Source organism: Chrysochloris asiatica, unplaced genomic scaffold (assembly GCF_000296735.1).
Source record: "Chrysochloris asiatica unplaced genomic scaffold, ChrAsi1.0 scaffold00073, whole genome shotgun sequence".
Taxonomy (NCBI): domain Eukaryota; kingdom Metazoa; phylum Chordata; class Mammalia; order Afrosoricida; family Chrysochloridae; genus Chrysochloris; species Chrysochloris asiatica.
The window spans coordinates 11,848,507-11,855,826 of record NW_006408591.1 but is presented as its reverse complement, the minus strand read 5'-3'; positions in this window follow the sequence as shown (position 1 = coordinate 11,855,826).

The following is a 7,320-nucleotide window of genomic DNA, read 5'->3' as shown; positions in this document are numbered from 1 at the left end:
TAAGTTGCACCTGACCCAAGCATGTTATTTTCATTAGCCTCATATGCATGTGAAATTTGGACAGTGAATAAGGAAGACTGGAGAAGGATTGATGCTTCTGAATTATGGTTTTGGTGAAGAATATTGAAAGGACCACAAACCGTTAGAAGAACAAACAAATCTGTCTTGGAAGAAGTACAATCTAAACTCTCCTTAGAAGAGATGATGGCAAAACTTCTTATATCATACTTTAGACATATCATCAGGAAACACCATTCCCTGAAAGAGGACATCATAGTTTGTTAAAGTGGAGGGTCAGAAAAAAAGAGGAAGACCCTCAATGAGATAGACAGACACAGTGGGAGCAACAATAAACTCAAACATAGCAACAATTATGAAGCTGTCACAGAACTGGACCATATTTCATTCTGTTATATATAGGCTCGCTATGTGTAGAAACCATTCAATGGCATCCAACACTGTTATTTTAATGTGGCAAAATTAAACTGGGAATTATATTGAGTCCCTATATTACATACAATCAAGATGGCGGATCTGGTAGACGTGCAGTGAGGAGCTCCATCAATAACATATCCAGATCAGTCATGACGTACAATACTGTAAGTGATAGGATAATATCCAAGCACCTACAGGAAAGCCCAGTTAACACCACTATTATTCAAATTTATGCACCAACCACTAAAGCCAGTGAAGATGAAATAGAAGAATTCTACCAACTTCTTCAATCTGAAATTGATCAAACATGCAATCAAGATGTATTGCTCATTATTGGTGATTGGAATGCAAAGGTTGGGAGCAAAGAGGAAGGACCAGTAGTTAGAAAATGTGGCCTTGGTGACAGAAATGATGCTGGAGAATGCATGATAGAATTCTGCAAAACCAATGATTTGTTTATTTCAAATACCTTCTTTAGACAGCATAACAGACGACTATACACATGGACCTCACCAGATAGAACACATAGAAATCAAATTGACTACATCTGTGGAAAGAGAAAATGGAAAAGCTCTATATCATCAGTGAAAACAAGGCCAGGGGCAGACTGTGGAACGGACCATCAATTACTGATATGCAAATTCCAACTGAAACTGAAGAAAATGAAAACAAGTCTACGAGAGCCTAAATATGACCTTGAATTTATCCCACCTGAATTTAGAGATCATCTGAAGAACAGATTTGATACATTAAACACTAAAGACCAAAGTGGTTATGACTCAAGTCACCAACCTTAGTTTCCTTGGAGGTATTGTCAGCAAATTAAACATTCTCTTTGTTTTCTGTGTTGAAACAAGAACTAATTTCCTATTTTAAGATGTTCTTTTATTAGACAAACTTCCAGTTTCCTGCTTTACTACAAAAAAAAAAAAAACAAAAAACAGGAGACTGAGGTCACAGAACTTACAGAGGACAAAAATGACCCACCTTTCACGCCCAGTAAAAACCAACATGTACCTACACCCAGAAAAACCTGGAAGACTGTGGCAATACATTAGTCAGCTTTCTTTCTCTGGATCCTGTATCTGACTAACCTACATCTGACCTTGAGTCAGTAACTAGCTTTCACAACCACATGAGCCATTTCCCTAATGTTTCCTGAGTTCTGTGAGATATTGCAGCAAATTACAGAACCCTAAGACATGAGGAAGACTACTAAGATATTAAATATCAGATGATAGAGTCATACAACATTTTGCAAACTTTGGACATTTGAGATATCTTTTACCTCTACTTCATAAATTAGCCTTATGAGAGTGTGGATAGCTTGTCAAACATGAGAATCCTAGCAAATGGAGAAGAGGTGACTTCTATTTGACACCAAAACCCACTTATCCTCTATGTTATTGTTGTCAAGTACCGTTGAGTTGGCTCTGACTCAAGTGACTGTATGTATAACAGAATCAAACACAGCCTTGTCCTGAGTCATCTGCAAAACTGCTACTAAATTTTAGTTTATTGTTGCTACCACTGTTCCAGTTCATTTCATTGAGGGGTTTTCCTCTTTTTCGCTCTCCCTCCACTTTACTGAAGTCTAATATACTTCTCCAGGGCCTGGTCCTTCTTTATATTAAGTCCAAAGTATAAGAGACAAAGCCTAGCCATTTTGGTTTATAAGGAACATTCTGGGTGTACTTCTTCCAACAGTTGTTTGTTGTTCTAGCAGTCTATGCTACTTTAAATATTCTTCTCCAACACCATAACTCAAATGCATCCATTCTTCTATGGTCTTCCTTATTTATTGTTCAACTTTCACATACATATGAAGATATTGAAAATATCATGGCTTGAGTCAGGCACACCTTAGTCCTTAAACTGGTATCGTTGGCCTTGAACATTTTTTAAAAGTCTTGTGCAGCATATTTTCTTAATGTAATGTCATTTGATTTCTTGACTGCTAATACCCTGAGTGGTGATGGTGGATCCAAGAAAAATGATATCTTGGACCACTTCAATCTTTTCTCCATTTATCATGATGTTATTTATTGGTTCAGTTGTGAGGATTTCTGTTTTGTTTACATTGAGGTGCAACCCATATCAGACACTATGGTCTTTCATATTCATCAGTAAATTTTTCATGTCCTCTTGGCCTTCAGAAAGCAAGGCTGTATCATCTGCATATCACAGGTTTTAATGAGACTTCCTGCAATCCTGAGGGGATGTTCTTCTTCATATAATCTAGTTTCTATGATTATTTGCTCATCATACACATTGAATAAGTATAGTCAAAGAATATAATCCAGGTGCACACTTTTCCTGATTTTAAACCATTCAGTATCACCTTGTTCTGTTAGAACTATTGTCTTGGTGTATGTATAGGTTTCTCATAAGCATGATTAAGTGTTCTGGAATAATCATTCATCTCAGTGTTGTCCATATCTTGTCATAATTCACAGAATCAAAAAAATTTGCATAGTCAATAAAGTACATGTTTCTAGTATTCTCTGCTTTCAGCCAAGATCCATCAGGCATCAGCAATGATAGCCCTTAGTCCACATCCTCATCTGAATCCATCTTGAACCTCTGACAGTTCCCTGTCAATGTATTGCTACAGCCATTTTTGAATTATCTTTAGCAACATATTATTTGCATGCAATATTAACAACATTATCTGATGATTCCATTGGATCACCTGTCTTTGTAATGGGCACAAATACAGATCTCTTCCAATCAGTTGGCCAGATATTTGTCTTCCAAATTTCTTGGCATAGATAAGTGAGTGGGTCCAGTGCTGCATCAGTTTGTAGTCCATCAATTCCCAGAGTTTTGTTATTTGCCAATGACTTCAATATACCTTGGACTTCTTCCTTCAATATCATTGGCTCTTGATCATATGCTACCTCTTGAAATGGTTGAACATTGACCATTTCCTATTAGTAGAGTGATTCTATGTATTAATTCCATCTTCTTTTGATGCTTTCTGCATCATTCAATATTTTGCCCAAAGAATCTTTCAATACCGAAAGTTGAGGCCTGAATTTTTTCCTCAGTTCCTTCAACTTGAGAAGTTCAGCATGTTCTTTCTTTTGATTTTCTAACTCCAAATCTTGGCACATTGCATTATAAAATTTGGCTTTTTGTCTTCTTGAGCTGCCTTTTGAAATTTTCTGTTCAGCTATTGTACCTCCTAATTTCTTCCGTTTGCTTTAGTATCTCTACGCTGGAGAGCAAGATTCAGAGTCTCTTCCAACATCTATTTTGATACTGTCTTTCTTTCTTTCTTGTCTTCTTAATGAACTTTTGCTTTCTTACTTTATGATGTTGATGTCATCCCACAACTCTTTTGGTTTTCAGTCACTAGTGTCTAATACATCAAATCTGTTCTTCAGTTAATCTTTAAAAATTCAGGTGGGATATGTTCAAGGTCATATTTTGGCTCTCGTGAAATGTTTTATTTTCCTTAAGTTTCAGCCTGAACTTGCGTATGAGCAATTGATGCTCTGTTCCACAGTCTGCCCCTTGTCTTGTTTAACTGATGATGTGGAGATTTTCTACTCTCTCTCTCCACAGATGTAGTCATTTTTTTATTTCTTTGTATTCTGTTTGGTGAAGTTCATGTGTATAATCATTTTTACATTGTTCAAAAAGAGTCGTTGAAATGAACAAATCATTGATCTTGCAAAATTCTTTTATGTGATCTCCAGCGTTTTTTCTATCACCAAGGCCATATTTTCCAACTACTGTTCCTTTATTCATTCTATGTTTCAATTATTCATGGATGTTTTCAGCTGTTTCTCCACAATCTGATTTGTTTCCCATCACCATATTAAGGTCCTTAAAGCTCTACTGTCAACTCTACTTTGAGGAAGCTGTGCTTCCCCTATCGTATTTTCAGTGTCTTTCATCCTAAATGACTCATCTTTTGGCACTGTCTCTGACAATGTTCTGCTGCTATTTAAAGAGTTTTCATCTTCTGATAATATGTCTGACAATGTTCTGCTGATATTCATTAGGTTTTCAATGGCTAAACATTCAAAAGTATTCTGCCTCTCCTTCTTCAGAGGCTGTCTTAATCTGGAACTCAGCTGAAATCTGACCACTATTGGTTACTGGTGGCATAGCTTCCAGCATCACAGCAACACAGAAGTCAACACCGTGGCACAAACTGACAGAAAAATGTTGGACTTACCCTCTGTATAGTGAGAAACAATTAAAGCCAGTTACTACATTCCTCCACAAATTTTCACAATTATTTGTTAAAGGCATTCATAAAAGAGATGGTTATGTTAAATATAGATAGAGGATGTAGCCATAAAAAAATTTTTAGTAGACTTTCCTTTTAAGTAATCATTAATTTTATAACTCTATGGAATTGGTAGACAATATAGATTCATCCCATTCATAGCAACACTATGTACAACACAGTAAAACATTGCCCAGTTTTTTGCCATCCCTACAATACTTGCTATGTATGATAACATTGTTGCAGCTACCATGCCAGTCCATCTCCTTAAAGCTTTTCCTCTTTTATATTGACCATCTACTTACAAAACATAATTTACTTATCCAGGGACTGCTTCCTCTTGATGACATGACTAAAGGAAGTGAGATGAAATCCTGTAATCCTTTCTTATAAAGAGTATTCTGACTGTAATTCTTTCAAAACAGATGTTTGTTTTCCTGACAGTCCATGGTATAGTCAATTTTCTTTGTTAATACCCCAATTCAAATTCAATTTTCTGTGGTCTTCCTCATTCTTTGGCAAGTTTCACATACACATGAGGTGACTGAAAGATACAGTAACTGTAATCAAAAAGCACTAGCTTGGATTTTGTGCAAGGATCTGCTCAGAAACAAATACAGGATCAAAATAAAGATGTGAAATGTCAAGAATTATGTGACTACAACTAATTTCAAGCTGGATTGCTACTGAAAGGTTGGAATTTGAGTCTCCCCAAAGATGCCTCAGAAGGAAGGACTTGTAATCTACTTGCAAAAATTCAGCCGTTAGAAACTCTATGAAGCACAGTTCCACACTGAAACACACAGGTTGCCATGAGTCAGAACTGACTGGATGAAAACTGGTTTGATGACTTCACACTGAAAAATAATAATAATAACAGTTTTTATTTTCTTGTTAGATAATTAAGTTTTGACCAGAATTTATATAACTTCCTAGTTTATTGTCACTAATATTTCATGTTAATTTAGAAATGCAATCTTTTTGGGTGGTATCTTTAAACATCATATTGCATAATGATGCTTTCTTTGCTGCAAGGGATTTCCAAACTGATATGAAGCTCTCAGTTAAATCACTGCACATGATCCAAGAACATAAAAATTTTTATTCACTAAAAGGCCCTTCATTAAAACATGAATGTAAGATATCAAACTATGTATAGAAAAAAACACTTAGGCATTTAGAGACTTCAGTAAAGCTCATCCTTTCTTTACCAAACTCAAAGTACAAACACAATTGCAATGCTGTCTATTTTTGTGTTTGATCTTACTTGTATTTTATGATAAGCCCTTTCCTTTTCTCTTTCTCCCTCTCTGGTATATGTGTAGTTTTAGTTTTTGCTTTTTCATCTTTATGAAAAGTAGAAACAAACAACAAACAAAAACACTATGTGTTGCAAGACCAGTTACTACTGTGGTATGCTGCAGAACCCAAAGCAGATATAGCTTCTGGAAGGATAGCCTAAGTATCATTACTTGAAATGCTTTTGCTGAATTTGCTAAGAATGCAATGAGGAATTTGGCAAAGGTTCTTGGACAATTACCTTGGAACACTGTTTCTAAAACTTAACAAAATGCAATACAAACATCGAGGCTGTTGTATTATTGTAGCTAAGGGAAACGTCCCTGACTCTGCCATGCAACATTTGAAATTGAATTTCATTTAAAATAATTTTGTTTCTTCTCCAAATTCCTCATGATTAAGTTATAATAATAAGAAAATATTGTTTATGAAACTTTTCTTACATACCACTTTTTAAGCATGCATCAACAAATAATATAATAAACTCACCGATCATTGTTTTAATTTAGAATAAATTTAATAGTATGAACACTTAAACCAGTTTCTAATATTGTCTTTTTTCCTTGCTTCTGAAACTATTGGTAGAAAATTTCCGACTGTTAATTAAGTCCCTGTTTGATTGCTGAAGGTGGGTCAGTGGATGTCAGCATTATAATCAAGCCTGGAAGAAAACTGCTCCTGTTCTTCTTTATTAGTGGCTTGCTCAGTGAGCTATGGAGACTTGTTGACCTTTTACCATGTCTCTCAGGGTACAACAGAGATAATGATATTATATACACACATTACTGACATTTGCTTTCTTATTACCCTATGTTTTTAAAGAGAAAAATGTAATGTGTCAGACAATAGAAGGATTCTTTTTTAATGTATAAAGCATCATTTTGAAAAATATATTTTAATATATTAAAAATAAAGTCATATGCCAGAAATGGAGGCAGAGACGATGATGTGGAGAGATGGAGTAGTTGGGGACTCTGGACTCAGGGAGGGAGAGGGGCTGTGTGCTGATGGTCCGGGGGCAGGCCTGTGGGATGTATCCTTTCGTTGTTTGATGGCGCATGGAGGGGATTGTAATTATTGCAATGAAACAAAATATGATAGGATGAAGGTAAAGCTGATGTTCTCCCATGTAGACCCACATAATTCACAACAAAAACTTAAAAAAAAAAAAATTAAAAATCTAAGGACAAATCTGAGAAGTTGGCCAACCAATGAGCCACAGGGAGGAAGTAGGATAATGGCTGTATAATGGAGGCAATCAAAATTCCTGAGATGAAACAAAGTGTATTATTTGTTGAATGAAAAACTGATGATTTTCTCTGTAAACTCAATACACAATAAAA